The sequence below is a fragment of the Otolemur garnettii genome, unplaced genomic scaffold, assembly GCF_000181295.1.
Source record: "Otolemur garnettii isolate 467f Iridium unplaced genomic scaffold, OtoGar3 scaffold00015, whole genome shotgun sequence".
Lineage (NCBI taxonomy): Eukaryota > Metazoa > Chordata > Mammalia > Primates > Galagidae > Otolemur > Otolemur garnettii.
Window position 1 is genome coordinate 22,466,384 of NW_003852410.1, and position 27,622 is coordinate 22,494,005.

Consider the following 27,622-nt stretch of genomic DNA (forward strand, 5'->3'; position numbering starts at 1 on the left):
CATCAGAACTTTCCCTGTCAAGGGAAGACATCTGAATGGAATAGGCATTTGCATTCTATTGTAGTCCACATTCTTAAATTGAGGAAAATGGTGTTAAAAGTTATATATATATATATATATATATATATATATATATACGCTATACCATTTTAAAAGAGTTTATTTGAGCAAACAGTGATTCAAAAATCAGGCAGCTCCAAACCAGTGGTGTTCAGAAGCGCCACCAAGAAAACGGAAGGAGGCAGCATTTATCAGATGCACACAGAAGTAAAGCCAAGGAAGTATTTGGTTGGCTGCAGTTATACAGTTGTCTTCCGTGGTCTACCCCATTGGAACTTAGTTTTATAAGTTTGTGGCTTCTAATTGGTTGAGCTTAAGTTCTGTTTTTCTTCAATACAGAAATAGTTCAAAAAATGTGTACCCTCAGATTAAGTTGAAATTTCTTTTTAAAAAAGAAATAGTTATTAAATTTAGCTTATGCAAATCAAGCAAGATGGAGGCCTAATTGGATTTGTATGGTCAGGAATTCTTCTGTTCTGGTCTCTATTTGAATTTACTTTAACAAGGGTAATATCAAAAAAGCAAGACAATCCTGTTTGTTTGTTTGTTTGTTTGTTTGTTTTTAGACAGAACCTCAAGCTGTTGCCCTGGGTAGAGTGCCCTGGCATCACAGCTCACAGCAACTTCTAACTCCTGGGATTAAGCAGTTCTCTTGCCTCAGCCTCCCAAGTAGCTGGGACTACAGGTGCCTGCCACAGTGCCCAGCTATTTTTTTTGGTTGTAATTGTCATTGTAGTTTGGCAGGCCCAGGCTGGATTCAAACCTACCAGCTCTGGTGTACGTGACCAGTGCCTGTAGCTTGAGCTACAGGCGCCGAGCCAACAATCCTGGTTTAAATGTGTACTTTGCCTCCATTGCTTCGTGTAACTTACTGCAAATTTTCAAACCACATTGGCCACTGAGGTGAAATAGATCCTTATTGTGTGAGTTAAATGTGAAAACACCTGGCAAGAAGCTTAGTGCTCAGAAGTTTAACAAATGATAAAATCATTGCTACAATGATCATGGACTTTCCAAAGGTCTTTGGTAAGATAACATCTCAGTTTTGCTTTCTGCTCTTTTAAATGAAAGACTCAATCACATCAAAAGTGCAAGAAAATTGTTAAATTTTTACTCATTAAAACCACGATGGACGAGACAAGAAGAGAGGAATGAATGAATTGCCTTCTTTCTTGCACAGTTTGGCAACACAAATAATCATCATTCCCAAAGACTCCCTCTTCAAGTACATCTTGTCTTTTTAGCAAATAAATCCTATGAAAGCAGACATTACATCTTACAGGGATCCTCTAGATCCTCAGCCACACCTGTGGGTACTCAATAAGTAATAAAGATAAACATAGCCCAAGAAAATAGAACGAATATTAAAATGATTCCATTTAGGGGATAGGACTGGATTGTTTCCTAATCAGCTTTTTTCCCCTTCATGGAATCATTCTTCTTAAACATCATAGGTTAATAGAACAAATTCATATATTTGGCACAAATATCAATCACTGAGAAATAATTCATTTCATATGCCGTGGGAATCAACCTTGCATTACATACTGGTTGTACTATATATTGGGAGCTTACCAAGTGCTTGATTCTGCTGAAAACTTGAATTGCATGACATCACCCATATTTGGATATAATCCTTTGTCCTAGGTACTGTTATCTTCTAAAAAGATAAATCGGAGGTTTAAATTAATGTCAAGAATTTGCAGCTAGGTGTTTCTGACTTTAAACCTCATGGCCTTTGCCCCTTATACTGAGTGTGCACATTTTAAAGTTTGTATCTTTGGTATCAACAATGTGGCTTTATAGAGAGATTTCACTATATCTGTTCTGTTAATTCAGACTTTTATGCATCAGCCGTTCAAGCATACTGAGGGTGACTGGTACATTATGAACATGATGGTATTTAGCAAAATGATGACACACCATAGATAACAAACGATGACTAGAAGAATGAATCAATTGAATAAAAACATTTTGTGCCGGACATGATACTATGCAAATATCCACATTATCATTTCCAATAACTCTGTTGTTTTCTGATGTTCTTAACCACAAAATTATTTCCCAACTGTTTCTGGAATTTAGCACATTTCTTATCAGCGCATTATCAGCTCTGCCTATCTGAGCACATACTGTGTTCAAATTAATTATGAGCCCTCTAATGATGATACTTTTAGAGGTGTGGATCACTTCCTTTTTAGTGAGGTGGAAAATACTTTGGGAAATTATTTGACCCACGCAAATGGACATATACCCTTAATTACTTAATTTCAAAATCTATTGTCTACCATAAAAGAAAAGTTGGGACAGTTATAGTCAGTGTCAGTGATTCCACATAAGTAAAACCCGCAGCTGCTTAATCGAGTCCAATGCATGTGTCCTGAAAACATAGAAGGCGATGTGCATTGCCTAATTAAACACTTATGCGCCTGTGTCTATAATGTGGGTTAATAGACATTTACACTTTTCACAAAGAAAAATTTCAACCATCATTCTCAGTTCATTACTGATTCAAGGACAAACTTAAAATCCCTCTGTGCATGTTGTCAATGTGAAATGCAGCTCTGTTCCATGACAAGTATATGAATGTGAAGATAATGAATATTTGGCATGTTCTGGGAGCACGGTATTCTAATCAAGCCAATCTAAAGTTTCTGTACATCCCATTTGTGAATGACCAAGTGTTGTAGTGGCTGACTGCAACATAACACACTAAAAACCTTTTCCTGAGGATTTTCTGGTTAAAATGGAATAAGCACACTCCACTTGGTGTCTCCCACTGAATGTACCCCAAAACCCTGAAAAAATGTGTAAATCTTCTGAGGACTCTGAAAAATCAGTGTTAGCAGGTAAATGGCAAAAGGAAACCAGAGCTCTAATTACTGCTGAGACTCTGAGTTTCCTGGGTCTTCCCCTCCCAAGTCTCCCAGGGGTCTCAAAGGCAATATGAATCCTGAAATAAAACATGGGTCACAGAAAGACGGGGCCCCAAGAGAAAGCCCCACTTCTGATGGGAAGAAGAGGATGGGGGTTAAGGGACAGAGAGGTTGGGGGCAATCCCCTGTGTTGTGTGTGTGTGTGTGCGCGTGCACGTGTATTGGCCCTCTCCTACTCCACCCCTAGTTCAAGGCTGCAGCCCTGGCCAATGGCACCAGCAGCAGAGTTTGGGCAGACACCTAAAACTCTGAGGGTGGGGAAACTTCTAAACAGAGGAACAGGGCCAGGGGCCACGGTGAATCCCTTAGATTTCTTTTTTCTCCTCTCTTCACTTTCCCATTGCCCTGGAGGCAGATTCAGTGGAGGATAAAGAGAGTGGAGACAAAAGCCTTTGCTTTCTAGGACTGTGGCCCCTAAGAGCCAGAGAGCATCCATCCATCCAAATACAGCATGTTTTGTCTAGCTCGATATATCCCCAAATATTATAATTTCAACATGTAATCAACATAAAAAGTATTAATTGCATATTTTATCTTTTCTTGGAGGGGTACTAGGTCTGCAATATCCTCCAGCTGTATTTGACTACTGAACACACGGAATGCGGCTACTCCAAGCTGAGATGCAGTATTAGTGTAAAAGCCACACTTGATGTCAAAATGTATTCTTAAGTCAGTTTCACTTCTTTTCCTTTCTTTACTGTGACGAGTAGAAAATGTAAAACGACACACCCAATTCATGTATTTTTATTGGACAGTACTGCTATGGATGCTAAATTTTCATTGTCAAGGCCTCAGAGAAAAGAAAGATTGATACAGGCTGATGTTTCCAGGGACAGTTTCATGGAGTTTCTTGGAGGCCAGCAGAGCCAGTTAGAGTTGGAAGGGGCTGACAAGCACCAGAAGGATGCTTTGGCCGTGGAGCAGGTAGGAATCGTGGCTTATGTGGGAAGGGCAAGGGAGGGCAGGACAGGGCAGACCCCTAAAACCTCCAGAGGGAATCTGCCCATTCTTGATACCTAAAAGCTTCTGGAGCAGGCTCAAGGCTTTGAGCCTGGCAGATGGCTGACGTCAGAGGCACCCTCTACCCCTCTGCAGAATCCTGGACTAATAGGCAATCCCCAGCAAGACACGGAAGCTCTTGAGATAAAATCTCTTACTATCCCAGAAAGTGTCAGGGCCTAACTTTCACGCATTTTCTCATTAGGAAACTATGTCCTTTTGCCTTGAAGGAGGAAAATTGTTTTGAGTGACTGCCCTTTCTTTCCTCCCTTCAATTAGCTGTATTGTGTTTAAAACAGTAACTCTGACTTATATTTAGTAAGGGCTTATGACGTGGCTGGGACAGGAGTGGGGGCTTTATCTCATTTAATACTCCTGGTAACCCTAGTCTATAATACATGTCATTAGTTCCATTTTCCAGAGAGAAAAGAAAAGCTGAGAAAAATAAAGCAGCGTATTCATAGCCAAACAGCTAATAAGTCGTGAGACAAAATCAGAATCTGGCGTTGTCTGCCTCCTAATCCCCATTAGCAAGGTCAATGGGTCTCCCCAATGGATGGGTTTCTCAGATGCTTCAGTCTTAAGTAAGTGCTCTGAGGTTAAACAGCTGAGTAGGGAGAGAGGGGTGGGTTCCTTTTCTAGCCTGCTGGAATTAAGCACCTATATAGAATTGCTACCTGGTTCTCTCCACACATCACACTTGAGAGTCAACCTGAGTGCAAACTCATTTTTTATTTCATGAAACTGAGCAAGAACTACTGTGCTATTCCTCGTCTTAGGCAGATGGAGTATTGTCCTATTACTAAGGACACTTCTTCGGCACAGGGCAAAGGTCTGACCATGCCATGCCTCTGTTCAGGAATGCTCAGAGACTCCACACTGAAGACCATGCTCACTCTCACACTCTGAGACCCTGCAGGGCTGCCAGGGCTCTAGGAGTCTGAATAGTCCCGTCCTCCCCGTGAGCTGTGCAGAGGCAGCCAGTACAGGTTAATTTGCATAGATGCTAGTTTCCCCGCCTTTCTACCCCCACCTGCCCCTCCACAAATATGAAACTATCCCACCTTCTTAAGTCTCCTGAAAGTAAAAAAGGAGGCTAGGACAGTAGAGTGGGAAGGGCAGAGCAACAGTAGATGTTTCTAGAGAAGCAAGAGCAAAGTTATGAATACAGGGTGAGGCACAGCTTGAAGTCATAAGAACCAAGGAAATGAACGCACAGGAACAACCTCGGGAGGGTGAGGGTGTTCCCAGGAGGCTTCTCGGAAGGACTTGCCTGTGAACTCCCTAACCTGCTGTTCTCCAAATTGTGGGTCACCACCCAAGGGTCAGAAATTCATTTTGGTGAGTCATCATTTTTTTAAAAACAAACTTAATCAAACAGAATAGAGACTATCAGAATATTTTACTGGCTTACAGCATGAAATGTATTTCTTTCTGAGAGTTAAGATTCAAAAAATCTAGAAACACATTGTTTTGGTTTCCAAGAGGTTGCTCTACTCCTATGATTCCAAATTTATCAGCCCCTGTAGAAGATACTCTTTTATTGTGCTCGAGGTGAAAATTTGGTACAGCTTTCTGATCTTCAACAAATCACCCTTCATCTTTCCCTTGTGCCTGTTCCTACTGGGAGTGTTTCATTAATGAACATAAGAGTGAATACAGATGAGGCTGCCCAGAACGTATCCGGTATCCATGTAATGTGTCTCTCTCATATTACATGGCTGGGCACTTCCCAGACAGCCCTTGTATATAAAGCAGTACCAGGCAATTCAAATGATCCACATTTAATCCTCACCTCATCTCCTTCTACCTCATAATAACTTTTCAAGGCAGAGTTTGTCACTTCAATTGCACTAGTGAGAAAACTGATTGGAGGTCACTTCCAGTCACTTGCTAGGAAGTGACTGAGATTTGAGCCACCTCCTTTCTGATGCTGATGCTTGCATGAGCCCCAGTGCTACGAGGTTTATGATGCTGCAGTACAGATTTCCATGTGTCTTGAGTGTTCTCAGTATGATGGAATAACCTCTGTCTTGTATATTTGGAGACCTGTCAATTGTCTAATATTTCCTAGAGTAATGGAGCTATGCGTTTCCTAGTTTTAGATCTAATATGTTGGCTTCTCAACTTCATTGTACATCTCAAATGTATCGTCCATTTCTTTCTGCCTTCACTGCCCATCACACTGGTCCATGCCTCCACCAAGCTCTTGCCAGACTACCTGTAATAGCTTCCCTACTGCTTTCTTCTAGTCTCTTTTGATCTTTGGAAATGCAAATTCTTTCAGCGCACAGCTGATATCTCAATGGCTTCTCTTTGCTCTTACCATAAAGACCACATTTGTTAAGTGGCTGTATGTTGTCACGGTCTGACCTCCCTCTCCTTGCCAGCCTCAGTTTGTATCATGTTCGTCACTCCTATGATTAGGCAGGCCTCCTTTCAGTTCTTCTGACAGGCTGTGTTCCCTCCTGCCACAGGGCCTTCACATGTGCTGTTCCTTCTGCTGACATCACTCTCTAAACCATTCCCCTGTTCCCATCAGCTACATAATTCCTGCCCATTTATCAGCTCTCCACTGACTTTAGCAGCTCCTGGCAGAAGCATTCCCTGTGTCCCTGCAGATGAATTATTTATTACATGATCTCAAGGCACTCCTGAATCTTTGCTTCATAGAACTAATTCACTGTCATTTCACACTTATTGATGTGAATCTTCACCTGATGTCTACCTCCCCCAATGGACTGTGAGCTCCAACAGGGCAAGAATTGGGCATGTATACCTTTTGCCCCCAGGGCCCAGTAGTGCCTGACGCATAGAGATAGGACATTTAATATTCAACTTATTTGACCTCTTTATAAGCAGGTATAATCAAAGTGCCAGGTGCTCAGGTTTGGCCACCAGCCTCAAGTTAGAGGAAGGTAATCAAGGGAAAACTCCAAGGGATTACAGGGTCAGGTTTAGTAGTAGGAAGAACCTTCTCAGCATAAATGTTGATGTCTCTGAGCCCTGGTATTTATGGTTTCTCCCGTATTTGGTTTGGATACAAGATACTTCTGGATCTCCTTCAAGCACTGTCATCTCCTTGTTTAGGAGTTTAATTAGGTCTCCACCTCACACACTACAAACAGCAGGGCAGAGGAGGGTCTGGTTTATGGCACTGAGGGAAATGTGTACAGCTTGGTGCAGCCGCAGGATTTACTGTGTGTATAACGGCAAGATGGATTTGCACAGGGGTTCTGTTAGACTCATCCCAAATGTCAAGGTGTTCTCCAGACTACTATATAGTTCCCTAGGGAGCTAAAAGGAAGTAGGAAAAAAAAAAAACAGAGATAAGACTTCTCCATGAGCAAAGACAGACATCATTCCCAGACAAGCCTCTTATCCTGGCAACCAATAGACCATGCTGAGGGAATGCTATTATCAATAATAGTAGCAGTAAACATTGTCATTATTATAAGTTTACTGAGCTTTTGAAAATGTGCTAAGGGCATTGCCAGTATTTTCTCATTGAATATTTACAACCTTCCCAGGAAGGACCACATTTTACCCAGGAATAGCCTAAAACTTAAAGAAGTTGAGCTTCTCAAGACCACACAAGAAGCACCAGGTGGGAAAGGGATTTGAAACCAGGCAGATGATCTTCCTGTCCACTGTTCCATCTGCCCTCTTTCAGTCTTTAGTCATTCCTTTAATAAATCTTTTTTTTCCCCTTTAGGCATTTATTGTGTCGTAGGCACTAGGGATTCAATAAAAGGATAACTTATAAATGGCCCTTCCCTGGAGAAGTTTGCCACCTGGGGGGAACATATCAACCTTACCCCCTTATTGCTGGCACTGATTGAGCACTTGCTGTGAACTAGGCTTTGTGCTAAGCCCCATGCCTGCGATGTCTTATTTAAACCTCAAAACTGTCATTCCCAGGGAAGTGCTATTACCATACCCTTTTTGAAAGATAAGAAAATGGAGGTCTAAAGTAAGGTATCTTACCCAAGGGCCTAGGACCATGAAGCACCTGGCTGGGATAGAATCTCAGGTTTAAATGATTTTGTGAGACACTGTATTTTTTGCCATAGTACTAACTTGCAGAAATATGGAACATGCATAAACAAAGGAACTCTGAAAATACAAAGCAGGATATGTTCATTCTGTCTGAATAAGCCAGAGATGGCTTCTTGAAGAATTTTGGATATAGGGAAGAAAATACAGTAGACCGTCCATCACTGACTACCTCCCTACATTAACCACCTCCTTAAGCTGACCTAATTTTCATAGACTAGACATGCACTACCTGCATGTATCAGTATAGTAGGCCTAGTTCCTTACATTGACCACCTCTGTATGTTGACCTGTTTGTTATAGTCCCTTGGGTGTCCTATTATATGTAGGTGTTTGAGGGTAACTTTGCCCTTGCTTTCCTACTTAAATACACTTCACAGCCATAGATGAGTGTAGAAGGAAATAAAAGTCAATGTACAAATGTTCCTAGAGAACATATTTGTGTTCAACAAAGAACTTTCTTATCATTATGGAGTAAGAGCAGAAGAGCTGTCTGGGAAGTAGTGAGTTCTCCATCACTGGAGATATGAAGAAGGAAGCTGAATGATTATGCCAAGGATACCTAAGGAGAGATTCTGGTACTGGACTGACAGTTAGATTAGATCAGGGATACCCAAGTTAGCTGTGCATATGAGTAGGTGGGTGATTCAGTTAAATACCAGTTCCCGGGCCTCTCCTCTAGACATTCTAGTTCAGAAGGTCAGGACAGGATCCTAGGAATCTGCATTTTCAACACAAGTGATTCTGAAGGATCTGGTCACTGTGACATCACACCACCACATATGGTCTAGATGACATTTCCAATCCTGAGGTTCCCTAAACCAGCATTTCCCAGTACGTAGCCTGTAGAACACTCAACCTGTAATAGGATCAATGAGCTTTTTCTTTGAATAGCCAAATAGTGAAGAATATAGGCTTTGTAGGCTATAGGGTCTCTGTCACAATTACTCAGCTTATCATTCTAGTATGAAAACAGTCACGGACCATACATAAATGAGTGTATGTGTGATTGTGTTCCAATATAATCTTATTTACAAAAATAGTAGAGAAGACTTGGCTCACAGACTGTAGTTTGCTGATCCTTGGCCTATAGAAACTGGTGTCATAGAAAAATAAATTTATAGGGTGGTGCCTGTGGCTCAAAGGAGTAGGGCGCTGGCCCCATATGCCAGAGGTGGTGGGTTCAAACCCAGTCCAGCCAGAAACTGCAAAAAAAAAAAAAGAAACTTATAAAAAGCTACAAAACAAACTCTCTTCATGAATAATCATAGTGCCTATTAGTATCTTTAAATGTTATGAGAAAGCTTGAGAAGGAAAGAGACTTGTTTAATTTTGGTCAAAATTGATTCAGAGTTGGTCAAATTGATTTAGCCACAGAACTGTCATCTGATGTAACACTTACATCCCTTAGAACTAGTGTTTCTTAGAACACACTTTGGGAACAACTAATTTATGTCCTGTGAGTGGGTAGAACACATAACCATTTGCATAGACTGTCTTCTGAGAGGCTAGGAAAAAACTTCCCTAAAACACCTGCCTCACCTGGGTCATTGGCACCTAAACCTAACCCCTTAGAGATATGTCCTTGACTTAACGTGTTGTGCCCAGATTAAAATGAAAACACTTTCAGTGTAAATTCATTTGTCAGGTTCATTCCCAGAAGTGGTATTGAATACAAGTGTAGGAACAGAGGACGTGGAGTTGTTTAGAAGGGAACAAAGAAAAGACATCATAGAAAGGAAGAGCAGAAAGGGAAGTGAACACTGGAAATAAGATTTCTGAAGCACTTGCTGAATCTTTGCCACTATACTAAGGGCTTTACCTAGTTCTGTGGTTCTCCACCAGGGGCAATTTTTCTTTCCACGGAACATTTGGCAATGTCCAGAGACATTTCTGATTGTCATGATGTAGAGTGGAGAGTATAGTGCTAGGATCTAGTGGGTAGAATCCGGAGATGCTAATCAACATTCTACAGTGCACAGGACAGCTCACCTCCCCCAGTAAAGAATCACCTAGTCCCAAATGCCAATCGTGCCAATGTTGAGAAATCTTGATGTAGATTATCTGATTTCTTTCATATAAAAATCCTATGAGGTAGGTGGGTTCATTTGTACTTTCAAGAAATGAAGCGTCTAAGACAAAGAAAAATGTAAGTATCCTTTCTCCAGGCTGCCCACAGTGAGTGACGGTGTAAACCCACACTCTCAAAAACTCACATTCCAGTGCTCTTGGCAAACACAGAATTTGTTTCCCTGGCTGTTGATAGCCCCCGACTCTAAGAGGTCCTCCCATAGCTCTTTCATGTCCCCATCTCCTGTCATCTGCTCCTGATACGTTAGGTACCCCGCATCTAACTTTCCCCATGACTCCAAAATGTATCTCTTATGACCGCTACAGTCCTTACTAAAGCTTGAATTTCATCTGAAATCAGCCTGACCAGTTATGTTCAGTTAGGTTTTGGGACACCAGGCAAATGACCTTACTTAAAGGTCTTGGTTTCCCCCATCTGTAAATGGGGGTGACAGCAACATGTGCTTTTCCTATCTCAGTTTAATTCCACCCAAACATAAGCCACGGGCTGAGTGTTATGCTTGGAGAGTCGGGGGAGCCAAAGAATGTGAAACCTCCCAGCGAGAGTGCGCAGAGGTGATGGGATCTTTAGGAGGAGGCAAATTCCTTGTTTTTAGAAGACAGCCCAGCTTCAGTTCCCCAGCAGCCTTCCAGAATACTGCAGAGAGTGAGAAGGGGCTGGCGAGGGTCTGGACAACATCACCAAAGGGTGGACATTAGCCCTGGTATTTGGCCTGGGGACAGAAAGGGCCAGAGTACATGGGTGGCGGCACATGAGAATGTTAAGATTTCCTACGAAAACTGGCTCTCTGAAAGGGCGATCAGGACAAACGTGACTGGGACTTGTTAGGACACTGTCAGAACCTGAGTTTTGTCTCTGGTAATTATGAGACGACGTGAGACGCTTTATCATGGCTACATTGAGCAATCAGTTTCAGACAGTGTGTGAATAAGGAGGTTGTTTCTGGGGAGATGATCCCCACAGACTGTCATTAGGCACTGAAGCCAACTCTCAGAAAATAAAGCAACACAATGGCAAGAGAATTTAAAATGGCCCCTCTCAGCCGTGAGAGTCAAGGAGCTCCCGGCCACAGCAGACTCGCCTTCCCCCCTCTGCCAATCTCCTGCCCCATTCTGAGATGTCAGCTCTTTTGTTCTCTCTCCATCTAGGCTGACTTTGGTTGTTCAAGTATTTCATAGTCAGAGGAGAAACTTCTGGAAATGGAAATGACAAAAGAGAATCCATGATCATGATTCTTCTCAGACATCCCAGATCCTCGTGGGAAGGAGGATGGCTGAGCCTCCTGGTGCTCAGAGATGCTGGAAATTAAACAGTAAAATGATGACAATAGGAGGGAAGAGGAGGGGGAGGGAGGAAGAAGGAGGCTGCGTGGAGAGAGGGGACCTCACCTATGGTGCATATTACAAGGATACACGTCAAATCTATTAAGAATAGAGTGTAAGTGAGGTGAAAGCTATGTTAACCAGTTTGATGTAAGCATTCCAAATTATATATAAAATCAGCACATTGTACCTCATAAATGCATTGATGTACACGGTTATGATTTAATAAAAAAATTGTTAAGAGAGAAAAAAAATGACAACAACCCACCAAAAGCACAACCAGAATGTGGCTGCTCCCATCACCCCAAATGTTAACAAAGTAACAATATAAAGTACTGTGATGTGAGTGTGGGCCCAGAGTGTTGGGCTGGAATCTCAGTAGAGAGCATAAAGACACACCCCCAAGGGGCCTGGAGGGTTGGCCTGGTGCCCGTGGAGCATGACCTGAGTTTGTTCAAGTATTTCATAGAGAGAGATTGGTCGTATATTATGGATACGTGTGATAAATCGTATTTTACTTGACTCTTGGACAAAATGCTACTCCTTTTTGCATTTCATAAAGTCTCTTTTCTATAGAGTTTCTAGAAAGGACAGCACGAGAGTGGAAAGACATATATGAACAGCTTGGAACAGATGAAACCTGAGGTATAATCTTGGCTCTGCCTCTTATTAGCTAGGTCTAAATTTTCTTAAATAGTTCAGTAGGAAATATTATTTCATTGAATTCTTATGCAAAATCAAGGAAAGGAAGGATGCTAAGAGCCTAGAACACACAAGGCACTCAAAAATGGTATCTATCATATTTCAGCCAAATAAAAGAGAAAGTATATTGATGCTCTAATGAAATCTCTCTTTTTAAAGGTATCTATCCATGCCCCCATAAAGGAGAGCTGATCCTTATTATACCTTAACAAGTGTCAAACAGAATTGATTATAATTTCAATTCATCACTTTTTCTAGGGGGAGACCCTAACCCTTCAAGCAAAGTGGGAAGATATGGAACAAAAAAAAGAAGGCAGGAGTCCCATAGTAAATGGACTTCCAGGAACCCAGATTTGATTGTAAATATTTTTAAAAGAATTCTCGTAAACACAGGGTTAACAGCCTCCTGGAGCACAGTTGATCTGTTTCACGTTATCATTTCTTGGTTTCTGAAAACCAGTGACTCAAACTGAGCTGCCCTTTTAGCCTGGGAAATCCTTAAAGCGGAAACTAGGGGAAGGAGGGGGGAGAGGCCCTTTGTGATTTTCTCTGAATGAATTACCAGTGATTAGAGCTAATTTCGATGTTGGGTCCATCCAACTGTGTTACCTTGAGAAGTGGAAGCACCTTGCCCTGCCCTTTTCCTTTCTTTGTTCGCCTCCCAGGCACAGCTCACTCCCTCTCCCACACCACTGACCTCTCGCACACTGACCTTCAGAATCTGGAACCTTCAGCTGCCTCCCTAGGGAAGAGCTTTGCGGAACCTGCCCACTCTAACCCCACCCTCTAGTCTATTCTGGCAGGTGTTGGTTATCTAAGTTTTCCTTCTGTGTGATTTTTTAAAAGGAAATGATGCTTTAAATTTCCTCTTTTTCCATAATCTACCCCCCCTACCCCCACCAATTAGCTAAATAATCATTGTTTCATGGAGATGGCAAATGCTTGGGTGGGCAAAACTAGGCCTTGTGGTAAAGAGGCTCTGAGAGTCCTTGGTTAATTGTGATAAAGGCAAAAAAAGCTTTTTCACATCCCTAAATAGGCTAGAGAACCCAGGGAGAAGATGTACCAAACAAAGGCAGCTGGCAGGGTCAGATCAGGAAGTCAGGCTTCTACAGGGCCTGTCTGGACCCTTGAACATGTGCAGCGAAAAGGCACCTGTGATCTTCCCCCCATCCTCCCGTTTTCCCTCTCTGCCGAGAAGCAGACACAACAGTGCTTTGGGGATAGCAGAGCTAATGCAGGGAAAGAATTTTTAGATTCAATCTAATATGATTCAGCTTAGCCAACCATCCCTGAATACCAGTGCTGGAGTTACCAGGGCTGATTCAGGCCCTGCTGGTGCCCTCTTGGAGCTATCTCCTAGGAAGGGAGATGGACATGAAGATGCCTTTGTCACGACACATTGGTCTTTCCCAAATGGCAGTGTGATGCTCAAAGCACAGAATGAGAGACTTTGCATCCTCTGTTTTAACCTGGATAGAGGTGGAACACATTCTTCTCAGTAAAGCATCACAAGAATGGAGAAGCAAGAATCCCATGTACTCAATTCTGATACAAGGACAATTAATGATAGTACACAGTGAGGGAGAAGGGAGGGCAGACAGAGGGAAGGAGGGAGGGGAGTGGGGGTCATGGTGTGTGACACACCTTTTGGGGGAGTGACACAATTATAAGAGAGGCTTCATCTAACAAATGGAATTAGTGTAACCTGGTTCTTTGTATCCTCAATAAATACCCAACAATAAAAAAACAAACAAAAAAACACAGAATGAAAATTTTTGCCTACCTGTGCAAATTTTGCCATAGAACCTTAGCAAGGAAACTACTATTTACTATTTTTCTTTGACCTCCTATCTCTTTTTTAACTCAGCCTTATCCTAATCAGTATTCTCTGGGAAATCATGGGTTGGCTGTATGGTTACATTGTTATGAGTGTTCGTTAAAATCACAGGATAAACAAGTACAGGTTTACTTGCTGATTTTTGTCTCTCTTTGTACCTCACACTGCATACACCTCACGTGTTCTCAGCAGTGTGTGTGCCGCCCGCCCGCCAGGAGACACCATCACCCGGCATGTGTGCTACATGCCGGTGCATAACAGAGCCCCCCTACTCCCCCGAGGATGATGCGGTGGACCCAGGGAGCAGGAGAAAGGTAGAGAGAGAATGTGGAAGATGGAAGACTTCCCAAGATTTCATTCCCAGGACTCTCATGGGAATTTCTAAGGGAGTCTTGGCAGGGAAGGGTGCTCTAGACCAGGGGTCCTCAAACTTTTTAAACAAGGGGCTAGTTCACTGTCCCTCAGACTGTTTGAGGGCCGGACTGTGGGCCCCAGGACGAGTTGGCTGCTAAGCAGGACAGGCAGCAGCAGCAAAAACACTCGTGGGCTGGATAAATGTTCTAGGCAGGCTGCATGTGGCCTGCCTCTCTAGACAAAGCAACAGAGAGTGAGTACTAAGCTTAGAGTAATAGGGAAAGGAGTGAAGAAAGGAGTGAAAGATCATTCATTCATTCATTCCGTGAGTATTTTATGAGCTCCTACTTTGAAACCATGTGACTGTTTGTCTGTTAGTTATCTGCATGGTGCTGGGGTGATACAGAGGGAGGTATGATAAATAGCTTTGCTCTCAAGTTGCTTGCAATCTAGTTAGACAGGCAACACACACACAGCAGACACAGGCATCCAGAGATAAGCGTTTAAAGACAATGTATGCTTAAGGACCAAAATAGCAAGGCTGAGAGTTACTACTGAGAGTTCAAAAGAGAAACTTCCGTAGCAGATAGCACTGGCTGAGAAAGGCATCTTGAAAGCAGGGGACTTCGAAGAATAGAGTAGAAGAAACAGTTCAGGCTGAGAAACACATCAGGAGCGGCAGCCACAGTGCCAGGATCACATGTCTCCTGTTCCCACCCAGACTGAAGGCCCCCAGCTTCTAATCCAGGTTCTCAACCTTACTACCCTAAGGGGTCTGGGAACTCCTAAAGAGGTGAACATTTTTTGGTGAGTTCACATATGCATTTTTCTGGGGACAGCATTTCTAGTTTTCATCAGATTCTCCAAAGAGTAACTCAAAACTGCTTCAGAGCTTCTGTAAATCTATTCTGATTTGCGCCTTTAATAATCACAGGCATCCATTTTGTTGTTTCTTCACGTCTCACACTTTTTTTTTTCATTATAAGGAGAATCCAGTTTTCACAAACTTGAAGGGAAACAAACTTTCTCAGAGAGATTAGATTAATTTGCCCAAGGTCACTCTGCAAAACTAGCCCTTCCCAGTGAGGTCACACTGGGCTCACCCAAGCCTTCAGTGCACAGGATACTGTACTGGGTCCAGTTTCCCAGGGAGCCAGTCAACACGTCTCTGGCTCAGTGTCTCACCCCCATACCCCATCCCATTAGCGATTCTTCCGTCCTCATTTCTAGGAAACACCTCTCCAAGTATTTTGCCTGGTCACAGACCATACGTCGAATGTTAAGCTTCTCCCTTACAGAAAGTAAGCAGGCTTTAAATACCTGACACAGCCTGTGTTTTTAGAACAATATTTCCTTATAATAGTACCACGCAAACCCTATATGCAAAGACAGCATTGCTATTTGAAAATCAGTACGTATATAAACCGGCTTGCAAATTCAATGCTTAGACATTATGTTTGAATTAACTATTCTTCTTTTTCTCTTTATCACACAAAATTTGGGGGAGGATTATAACCAAGCCAAGTGGTTCTTATTTCCTAATTTCATTTATCTCACTTGTTTCCTATCAGCCCCTCCCCCTCACAATCCCAACCCAGATTATTCTGAAGCAAATGCCATAGATTATATAATTTTACTCTTAAATATTTCAGCATTATATAGGATTTTAAATAGATTTTGTTACAAATAGTATGGGCCACTTGCCAGGTCATGGAAAAGTCTTACACTATACTACAACACATGAAAGTGTTTATTTAAACAGGACCCTCCTTGTTTCTCTGAAATGCTTATTTGGTAATTTCTGTGAGTTAAAAGCTGCTTTGATAATAAAGCCTGCCACATTTTCAAGAATCACTGTTACTAGGCATTATAGTTTTAGTCAAGTGAATTCGGTGTAATTAAATACATGGAGTCAGTTTTGGTATAAGGCTTATTTTGAAAACAGGAATTTGTTTCAATGCCATTGACATATGAGGGAACAATGTGAACATAACCAAATTTGACATTTGCACAATTTCATCCCCAAGAACATGAGGTGAGTGCAGAGAACTCTACCCAACTGAACTAAACCTCACAGGAATACAGAAATGCACACACCTCCAACCTGCGCCGCCCACTTGGGTTCCCATGTTGTCTTCAGCCACACTATGCACACCTTGTGCTACAGCTTTCCCTCAGGTTCCAGGGAACCTCCTCCCACCACTTCACAATCACCTGTAACCTGCAACCCTTCCTACCCCGCTGCCATAGGAAACGCCAGGTCTTCTTCAAGGCAAAGTACAATATTTATTGTTGTATAATTATGCAAGTCTTATCCTTTAACATGGTTAAACTGTCCTACTATTTTTATTGGTTTCTTGTCTTTTTTTTTTCAATATTTCCCAAGTTTTTGGAAGTTGTTCACCAAATCCAGGGCTTCTTAATCCATGGTTAGATAAATCTTAGCTGGGGGAGTGGAGCAGGGCTGTCCCATGCATTATAGGATGTTTAGCAACAACCCTGGCCTGGCCTCTACCCACTAGATGCCATTAGCACAACCTCCCATACCCTCTAGTTGTAGCAACTGAAATGATCATAGACCTTGTCAAATGTGCCTGGGGAGAGAGGGAGAATCACGGAAGATTTTGAATAGTTGAGAACCACTGCCAAACCCCATTTCCCTTCCATCCTGTGTGAGAGATGTTTATTGTACTACTTTGCACAGAATAATGATTTTTAGAAATGGTATGTCCTGTTATAGCAGAATGAACCATTGGCTCTGCATGAGTCCTTATTAATACTGGGTCCTATTGGGTTCCACTTACTTTGTACTGAGCTTAAAATGTTAAGTCCCTGAATTTAGGGAATCATTGACCTCTAACTGTGTCTTTACTTTCAAAGCACATAGACCTCAAACCATATGGGCTCTTATAACAAAAATAATGTTAACAACAATGGCTATCATCTATTCTGTTCTTCTTATGAGCCAGGCATGGGACTATAGCATTTATATTCAGTGTTACAGTTAATCTTCTCAAGAGCCCATTCTGGGAGCCATTTATGTCAGGCTCCCCTTTAACAGGAGAGAATTCTTAGAAGGAAAACTGAGTCCCTTCAGAATGGTATGATTTACCTGGTGTCAGCCATCTAGCATGAGGACACAGTGCCGTCCTTCTGAAGTCTAAATTCTCTAGAGACTCCTTCCTGAAGGATGTTAGCAACTGAGCACCCTCCTCTCTTACCAAAGCACACTACTTTCACCATAGCAGTAACTATACCAACTATACCAAACAGCAAACAGCTTGAAAAGCCAAGATGCTCAGCCAAAGGGGTTGAGCTCAGTAAAAAAAATTAGCTCACATTACTGCAGTAATGAAACTCTATGTGAACATTAAAACAAGGTTGTAGAAGAAGAACTAATTATATGGAAATATGTTGATGCTTTATTTATTTAACAGCATGTGTATCTATGTCTATAGAGAAAAATGCCAGAAGGCATTAGCTCAGCACTAGGATGACTGATCATCACTGACCTCTTCATTCTGCTTACCCATACTTTAGAAATTTTAAAAAATAAATATGTATTACTTATATTTTTTTAAAAAGAAAACATGCCTTTAAAGAGACAATTGAAGCCTAAGATAGCACAAGAGATAATGAAAGGGGAAGTAGACATTTAATGAGTTCAAGTTGGATTAAATTCTAGAATACAAAAAAAACTTGCAGATGTGATTACAAAACCACTGTCAGCAATCTTAGGGAAATCAGAGCCTGGGAGCAAGGCCAGGGAATTGGAGACAGGAATATGTTATTCCAGTTTTCAAAAATGAAAAAAATGTGGATTCTAAAATCTAGAAGGCAATGGATCTAGCATTCAGAACCTGGTTATTATACATATTTTATGAACATTTAGGAAAGAGCTCAGCCGGAGTTGGCTGGGAGCCTACAGAAGTCCAAGTCATCCTGGCCTAACTTTATTTCCTCTTTCAATAGTTTATTTTTGATAGATCAATAAAATATTCCAGACATCATGCACTTCCATTCCAGCAAGAGCATTTGATAAACAGATGTGTTCTTTTCCTTGTGGAAAGCATGGGCTAGATGATAATTTAATAAATTAGATTCACAGCTAACTGATTTATTAATAATCATTACCAATGACTGCAAACTGCCTGTCCCAAGTAACATCTAAGCCTTTAGCATCAACTTGTCAGATGGGTGTCTTTGTTATTTCTACTTTTAGAGATGGAGAAATGGTGGCTTGAAGAAATTGAGTCCTATTCTTAAAGACCCACAGTGTGTCAATAGCAGATTTGGGATTTCTGCTTTCAACTACACTACCCTCTACTATGCTCCTAATAAACAAATAGGACTGAAATGAGAGGGCTAATCTCAGGCCACAGGTCTGTATCCTGTGCATTAGGTTGACCAATGCCTCAGAAAAGAATATAAAACTGGTATTGGTATTTGTCAGATTGGCAGGTGACACACAGCTGGGAGTGTAGCCACCCCTGTCCTAAATTCCACTTGTTTTCCTTTGATTGGAGGAGTGAACTCTCCAACTGGAGGGGCTGGGGAAGGAGTGATAGTCATGGGTAGAAAACAAATTTCAATCCACTGTTTCCAAAAATGCCGTTCCTAAGGTCACTAAGAAGTTTAGTTTTTTCAGAACTTTCCACTGGACATTTTGCCTGAATAAGAAAGAATCCTTTGACCCATTTGTTTCACTAGTTCCTTCAGCTGCAAATGAATTTTGGCCAGAGTGTTATGTGTGGGGGTGGGGGGTGAGGAGAAATTCTTCTGGCTCTAAAAATAAAGGATTTATTTCTTTTTAAAACTATCCCTAAAAGTACTTTGTTATGGAAGTTGGAAAGAAGGAAGAAAAGAGAGAGGAAAGAGAGAGTGGGAGAGAAGGAAGTTTTAAAAAGGAAGAAGGAAAGAAGGGAAAGGAAAAAAGTAGATGGGAAGAAAAAGAAAGAGAGAAAGAAAAAATGAGAAGAAGAAACTTCTTTGTGCAGTATAATCAAACTCCTCTTTAAGGCAGCAGGGCAAAATTAAAGGGGTTACAATTTCCCCAGATGTTTGGTCTGGGATGCTGTGTAAACAAGCCCGCCCCTCATCTGGCCCCCAGGAGGCTGGGACCTCAGAGCAGAGCCCGAGCCCTGCCAAACCTCATGAACTCCTGCAGGGTCCCCTGTGTGCTGAGTCAGCAGGAGCAAGGGGGTCGGGGTCCGGGTGGAATCTGACTGTTTCCCACGTTCATTCTTCTGAGTGCCACTGGCAGAGTATGTAGGTGAAGGGTGATGTCCTGGAACAATCAAGGTCAACTCTGGTTTGGAAACACTTCTCAGATCCTTCCTGACTCTGCAGAATTTGACTTTATGGCAAGATTATTCTTAGCTGGTGTTAGGAAATCTGCACAATGAGGATTTGGCTGGGCATGTGACCCAGGATTTGTATTCTGCTGGGCTTAACTTTATTTTCTTCTCTATCAATAATATATCCTGGCATACTTGCATTAGTGGAATGCTCTGAAATCATCTAAAAAGTAATAATAATAAAATAAAAGGATGATATAGAATATAAAGCTATATTACTTGTCAGAAAAAGTACCTATGTTATATTGGTCATAGGAGCACGAGTGTTAGGATGACACAATTAGGCTCAGCACCTGTAGCTCAGTGGCCTCAGCCACATGCACCAGGGCTGGTGGATTTAAACCTGGCCCCAGCCTGCTAAACAACAATGACAACAACAAAAACAGTTGGGCATTATGGCAGGCGCTGGTAGTCCCACCTACTTGGGAGGCTGAGATAAGAAATCGCTTAAGCCCAAGAGTTTAAGGTTGCTATGAGCTGTGACACCATGGCACTCCACTGAGGGTGACATAGTGAGACTCTTGTCTCAAAAAAAAAAAAAAAAATGACATGATAAACATCAATTATCTCTAGGTATAAGAATTGCAAGTAATTTTAAAATTGAATGCTTTTCGATATTGTTTGCATTTTTTTTCACTAATAATTATACCTAATGTATACAAAGGACCTCCAGTGTGTCAGGTGCCATGCCAAGTATTTCACATGAAACATTTCAGGGAATAGGTGCAAGATACCTGTGAAATAGATACAGTATTATCCTCATTTTGCCAAAGGGGCAACATACTTAAGCCTTCTTGGTCAAAGTTAGGAAAAACCAGAAGGTAGGACTTAAACCCAAAACCCACACTAAAGCCAATTCTCTTAACCACCATGTGACAATATATTTTTTCTGAAAACAAAAATCTGTTTAAATGTAAGTGTATCCTAACAATTGGTTAAATCAATTTTCAAATAAAATGCAGCTATTTGAAAGGAGTTGACAGACTCATTGATATGCAAAATGTTACTGATACTTGATTATGTGGACAAGCATGCCATAAGAGCTACAAGAATCATTCTGGGGGGCATGTGTGTGTCTGTACACCCACATAGTTGGGGGGATGCCTAGAGACAGCATGAAAGTATCAATTCTGATATGTTAAATGCTACTCTTTCAGTGTTGGGGCAGAAATAATTTTAGACTCTTTTTCTGATTTATAATATTTTCAAATTTTCTACACTATCAAGTACTCCATTAGTACTAAGGAAAGAAAAAAGACAAGAGGCCGTCCACCTGCCCTCCTGATGCCCAGCGGAGCTGCCTGAACTCCACTCCCTCTTCAAGAGAACTTCTCAAGTAATAGCCTGCCCTTTCCTTTTCTTTCCAGAGGGGTCTGTCACTCCATGGGCTTTAGCTTTCTTTGGCCAAATCTTGAGCTGGTGCCTTAGGGACAGGAACAGAATCTATCACTGCCCAGAGTTGGCAGAACACCGGGAGATAAGCCTGCCTCCAAGGTTTCACAACTCCCTTTCATCTGTCTGTACATCAGGCTGCCCACAGAGGCCAAGGCCTGGCTTGTCAGAGATAAAGACTCAACTCCCAGGACTCAGGGTGGAGACTGTGGCCACGGGACAGCTGGAAATATAAAAATCATGTCAGATTTTTTGCAAAGGTGTCCACAAATCACACCTGGATAACCTCTCTGGCACTTCAAGGACAGAGGCCATGTGCTAGGAAAGAGTACTTAATGGAATCCAGTGACCTGCCCTTACACGTGCTGTGCTCTTTCGTGGAAATGCATTCATTCACTCAAGAAATATGTATTGAGTGCCTACTGTATGTAAGATTCTGCTCCAGGAGTTTGGAAGCCAGCAGACAACAAAATTAAGTGATGAGGTATGAAATTTACATGACAGCTCACCCAGGATCTGCCTATGACTTAAGATTATGAATTTTAGATCTACCCGGAATACTTCCATGATCATCTAAGGGGGACAAAATCAGGCACACTTTCTCCAGATCCCCTTGTATTTTTTGGCATATATATATATATATATACTTTTTTTTTTTTTGAGACAGAGTCTCACTATGTCACCCTTGGTACAGTGTTATGGTGTCACAGCTCACAGCAATCTCAGACTCTTGGGCTTATGTGATTCTTTTGCCTCAGGCTCCCAAGTAGCTGGGACTGTAGGCACCCACCAGCACTTACATTTTTTATATATGTAACTTGTCTACAATAATGTAGCTATTTGCTTATATGTCTTTTGCTCAAATACCATGGCTTCAGACATGTTGGTTCAAATCCTGTTTTTACCATTTGACTAGCTGTGTAACACTACCTCAGTTAGTTAACTGCCCTGATACCCAGATTCTTCATCTGTATTATAGAAATGTTAATATCTATCTTGAAAGATTTTGTGAGGTTTACAAGAGAAATAAAAACCTGTCCATACAAAAAATATATGCAGACATTTATAGCATCTTTATTCATAAGAATCCCAAATTGGAAATAAGCCAAGTGTCTTTCATCTGATGAAGGGATCATCAGACTGTGCTATATCCATCCTGCAGAATACCACTCAATAATTTAAGACATTGATACATTTAACATAGAGAAACCTCAAATACAATAGAACCTCCATAGTTGACTGCCTCCCTATACCAACCACCTCCTTAAGTTGACCAATTTTCACAGACCGGACATGCACCACATGTGCACATCAGTACAGCAGGCCTAGTTCCTTTTATTAACTACCTCCATATGACCAGTTTGTTATAGTCCCTTGGTGGGGGAAACTTACAGAAATTCTCCTGTATATTAAGTGGAGTGAAAGAAGAATCAAAAGGCTACATACAAAGTGATTCCATCTATATGACATTTGGAAAATGTAAAACATAAGATCTAAAGAAAGACCAATAGGCCAGGTATGGTAGCTCACACCTGTAATCCTACCACTTTAGGAAGCAAAGGCAGGTGGACTTCTTTCTTTCTTCTTCTTCTTTTTTTTTTTAGAGACAGAGTCTCACTTTGTTGCCCTCAGTAGGAGTGCCGTGGCATCTCAGCTCATAGCAACCTCCAGCTCTTGGGCTTAGGCGATTCTCTTGCCTCAGCCTCCTGAGTAGCTGGGACTACAGGCGCCTGCCACAATACCTGGCTATTTTTTGTTGCAGTTTGGCCGGGGCTGGGTTTGAACCTGCCCCCCTTGGTGTATGGAGCTGGCGCCCTGCCCACTGAGCCACAGGGGCCTCCCAGCAGGTGGATTTCTTGAGCTCAGGAATTTGAGACCAGCCTGAGCAAGAGCAAGTCCTGTCTCTAAAAATAGCCAGGTGTTGTGGCAGGTGCCTGTAGTCCCAGCTATTCGGGAGGCTGAGGCAAGATCACTTGAACCCAGGAGTTTGAAATTGCTGTGATCTATGACGTCATAGCATTTACCGTGGGTGACAAAGTGAGACTCTGTCAAAAAAAAAAAAAAAAAAGAGAAAGAAAGACGAATGGTTGTTTATGTAGTTTACTAAAATTTGGCAAAAGGAATTTTTTTGAAATGATGGAACTATGCCGTATGTTGATTATAGAGGTGGTCACACAATCGTATGCATTGATCCATCCTTGTAGAACTGTACTCTATGCAACTGTGTTGGAGGAATGCATAGAAGGAAAATAGGAAGGAAGAAAAGATGTGCAACTTGGAACTTCAGGGGATTTAGTGCCTCTGAATCTTTTACCAATAGGAGATGAATAAATTCTTCAAATATTTACATGGCTTCTCAGAAGATGATCCCCCAAGAACAACTGATCACACTAGATACCAAAAATCAGCTGTCAAGGGAAAAGAAGCCACACTCTGTAAAAACTTAAAATGGTTTATTCTCAGCCAAATTTGCAGACCATGGCCTGGAGCCATGGGCTCCATTGCAAGAAGCCTTGAGCAAGTGGGCTTGTGGTGGGGTTACACTTTGGTTTTATACATTTTAGGGAGACAGAAATTATAGGTAAAACATGGAAGGAATTCATTGATTTGGAACACAAAAGTGGGACATCTTAAAGAAGGGACTTACAGATTATAGGTGAGTTTAAAGAATCTTTAACTGACAATTGGCTGAAAGAGTTAATTAGACCAAGAGTCAGCAAAAAGGGATGCTTGAGTTAAGGTAAGGGTAAGGGTGTTAATCAGAGACAAACTACCTGACATGTGCCCAAGACTCAAGTGGTTTGTTATGTATATTGAGAACATCCAGATATTACCTGGACAGCCTTAGACCTGTTAATGAGTCACAAAAGACACGACGAGGCAAGTCTTATCTTTTTCTTATGGCCAGCAACTCAGTTTTAGGGGATCCCTTTGGCCAAGAAGGGGTCCAATCAACCAGCCAGTGCAGGGAGAGGCTTAAGATTTTATTGTAGGTTGAATGCAGTGGCTCACACCTGTAATCCTAGCACTCTGAGAGGCCAAGACAGACAGGTTGATTGCTCAGGAGTTCAAGACTAGCCTAAGCAAGAATGAGACCCTGTGTCTACTAAAACAGAAAAACTGATTTCCAACAATGATTCCCCAAACAAATAGAAAAACTAGCCAGGTGTTGTGGCAGGTGCCTATAGTCCCAGCTACTTGTGAGGCTGAGGCAAGAGGATCTCTTGGGCCCAAGTGTTTGAGGTTTCTGTGAGCTACGATGAAGCCACAGCACTCTACCCAGGGTGACAGAGAGAGGCTCTGTCTCAAAAAAAAAAAAAAAAAATTATTTTAGTTCACATGGCCAACTCAGTAATGCAGCCTTGCTTTGCGGCACTGGCCCCTTCCTTGTTACATTCCATTTTTCCTTGCTTCTGTTTCTTGGCATGACACTCAAATAAAGCAGCACAAAACTTTTGCTCCATGCTTTGCTTTGAAAGAAACGGACATGAGACTCTTGGCATGACTGTGGAATTAGGTTCTTGCCAATAGAAATAGGAGCAGAACTCATGTGTGCTGCTTTTTGCTTCTGAGCCTTGGGGCATGCTCATCTTTCCCTTCCCCTCCCTGCAAGCTGGAACCCAGACTGCAGCCCAGAATTAAACATGTAGACATACTCGACCTCCTAAGTGACCACAGAGTGACAATGTGGAAGGAACTTGGCTCCTGGGTGATCCTGTGGAACAGAGACCCTGCCAATCTAGATGACAGTTCATCTCAGAACTGTTACATAAGAGAGGAGAAAATCACCATATTCCTTAAGCCACTGTAGTTTTTAGTCTTTTTGTTTTAGCACAGGGGTGGAGGCTTTTCATGTTGGAAGACGGTATTGATTTAGCTGCAATTAAACAAGGTTGCATTTAAGAAACTTCAATTAGATATACTTAAAGATATACATTATTCTGTAAAAATCTAACTACTATGTACTTATTTTCCAAAAAAATGAAACTATATTAACTAACTTTTTAATGACTTTGTTGTGTCTGCTTTGTGTTGGAAAGCATTTGAATACTTGGTTGTAGCATAGAGGTTGATAGTTTCAGCTGATTATCTAGATGAGTATCAGTCATTTGTGACCTTAAGGGCATCTTGGTTTGGGTTAGGTAGGAGAATGTAGGTTTGTTGCAATAAATGAATGAAAAGGAATAAACCACTTTGGGGCCATGTTGCCAAAGGTGTGGCTATTCTGCATTTTTCCATATTTCACTGGATCTTTCTTAGCATCAAACAATGACTTTAAAATGTCTTCTACTGAGAGCTCAATCAATTCCATTTGTAGTTCTTTAGGCACCTTGGTGATACCATGTGAGGCTGAAATGCTAATTTCAGTGTGATGTCATGATCCTCACAGTCAGTGAACCTTTCATTGTATTCTCCAATTAACAGGTCTATACAGCTGTATATTCTTCAAATGATACACATATATCATCTGGCTCATCAATTACTTTTACTAACTAGGGAAAATGTTCCCCTGCAATTTCCTTTTGAGTAGGTGTTATGAAAAAAAATTAGCTTTTTCAAAACTATTTGATTTTTTTTGCCACATATATAGACTTAGTTTTACCTTGCAAAGAAATATTCAAGTTGTTTCAATTTGACTTTATATCATACAGAAATGTTACATACCTATCAAAATATTTTTCAGTAATTCACATTGATCGATGATTCTGTTCTTGCAGAGAAAAAATAATGGCTAACACTTGTCCCTGCAATAGCCAATGCATTTTAGAATGAGACAGCAAATTCACACTGGCTAACTCATCAGTTCAACTTTAACATGTTATAAAATTGATGATGCTGTGTTGCATTTGTGGGAATATATAGTTAACAATAATTATAACTTGTTGCCAAGTGTCACTTAAAATAGTACCTTTAGCATAGAGATTTTGTTGATGCAAGATACAATGAAAAGAAATGAAAGCATCTGGATCTGTTAATACTTTTCTTTTTTTAATTTCTTATAGCATAACTATGTACATTAATGCAATCATGGGGTACTGTGTGCTGTTTTCATATACATTTTGAAATACTCTAATCAAACTGGTTAACATAACCTTCATGTTGTTCTCTTAGTCATTAAGTTAAGACATTCATACTCTGCTTTTAGAAAGATTCACTAGTACCCTTGTAAGATAAACTATATAGGTGACCCCACCAATCACCCTCCCTCCCCTCATCAACCCCTTCACCTCCCCCTCCCACCCCATTCCCATATTCTAAGGCTATAATTAGGTTATGACATTCCTATAAAAGCTATGAATTAGTTTCAAAATAGGGCTGTGTACATTGGATACTTTTTCTTCCGTTCTTGAGATATTTTACTAGAAGAACATTTTCTAATTCCATCCATATAAACATGAAGGAGGTAAAGCCTACATCTTTCTTTAGGGCTGCATAATATTCCATGGTGTACATATACCACAATTTATTGATCCATTCATGGGTCGATGGGCATTTAGACTTCTTCCATGACCTAGCAATTATGAATTGGGCTGCAATAAACATTCTGATACAAATATCTTTGTTGTGATGTGATTTTTGGTCTTCTGAATATATACCTAATAAAGGAATTGCAGGATCAAATGGCAGGTGTATTTTTAGTTCTCCCAGTGTTCTCCAGATGTCTTTCCAAAAGGAATGAATTAATTTTCATTCCCACCAGCAGTGTAAGAGTGTTCCCTTTTCTCCACATCCACGCCAACATCTCTGATTTTGGGATTTTGTGATATGGGCTAATCTTACTGGGGTTAGGTGGTACCTCAAAGTAGTTTTGATTTGCATTTCTCTGATGATTAAGGATGGAGAGCATTTTTTCATATGTCTGTAGGCCATGTGCCTATCTTCTTTAGAAAAATTTCTATTCAAGTACCCTGCCCACCCTGAGATGAGATTGCTTGTTTTTTTCTTGCTAAAACATTTGAGTTCTCTGTGGATTCTGGTTATTAAACCTTTGTCAGAGACATAACCAGCAAATATCTTCTCCCATTCTGAGGGCTGTCTACCTGCTTTATTTACTGTGTTCTTGGCTGTGCAGAAACTTTTTAGTTTGATCAGGCCCCAAAAGTGTATTTTTGACATTGCTTCAATTGCCCGAGGGGTCCTCCTCATAAAGTTTTCGCCCAAACCGATTTCTTCAAGTGTTTTCCCTACACTTTCTTCTAGTATTTTCATAGTTTCATGTCTTGAGTTTAAATCTTTAATCCAGTTAGAGTCTATCTTAGTTAACGGTGAAAGGTGTGGGTCCAGTTTCAGTCTTCTACAGGGTGCCATCCAGTTAGCCCAGCATCATTTGTTAAATAAGGAATCTTTTCCCCACTCAATGCTTTTAATTGGCTTGTCCAGGATCAGATAACGGTAGGTGGCTGGGTTCATCTCTTGATTCTCTATTCTGTTCCATACATCTACCTCTCTGTTTTTGTGCCAGTATCATGCTGTTTTGATCACTACCGATTTATAGTATAGTCTGAGGTCTG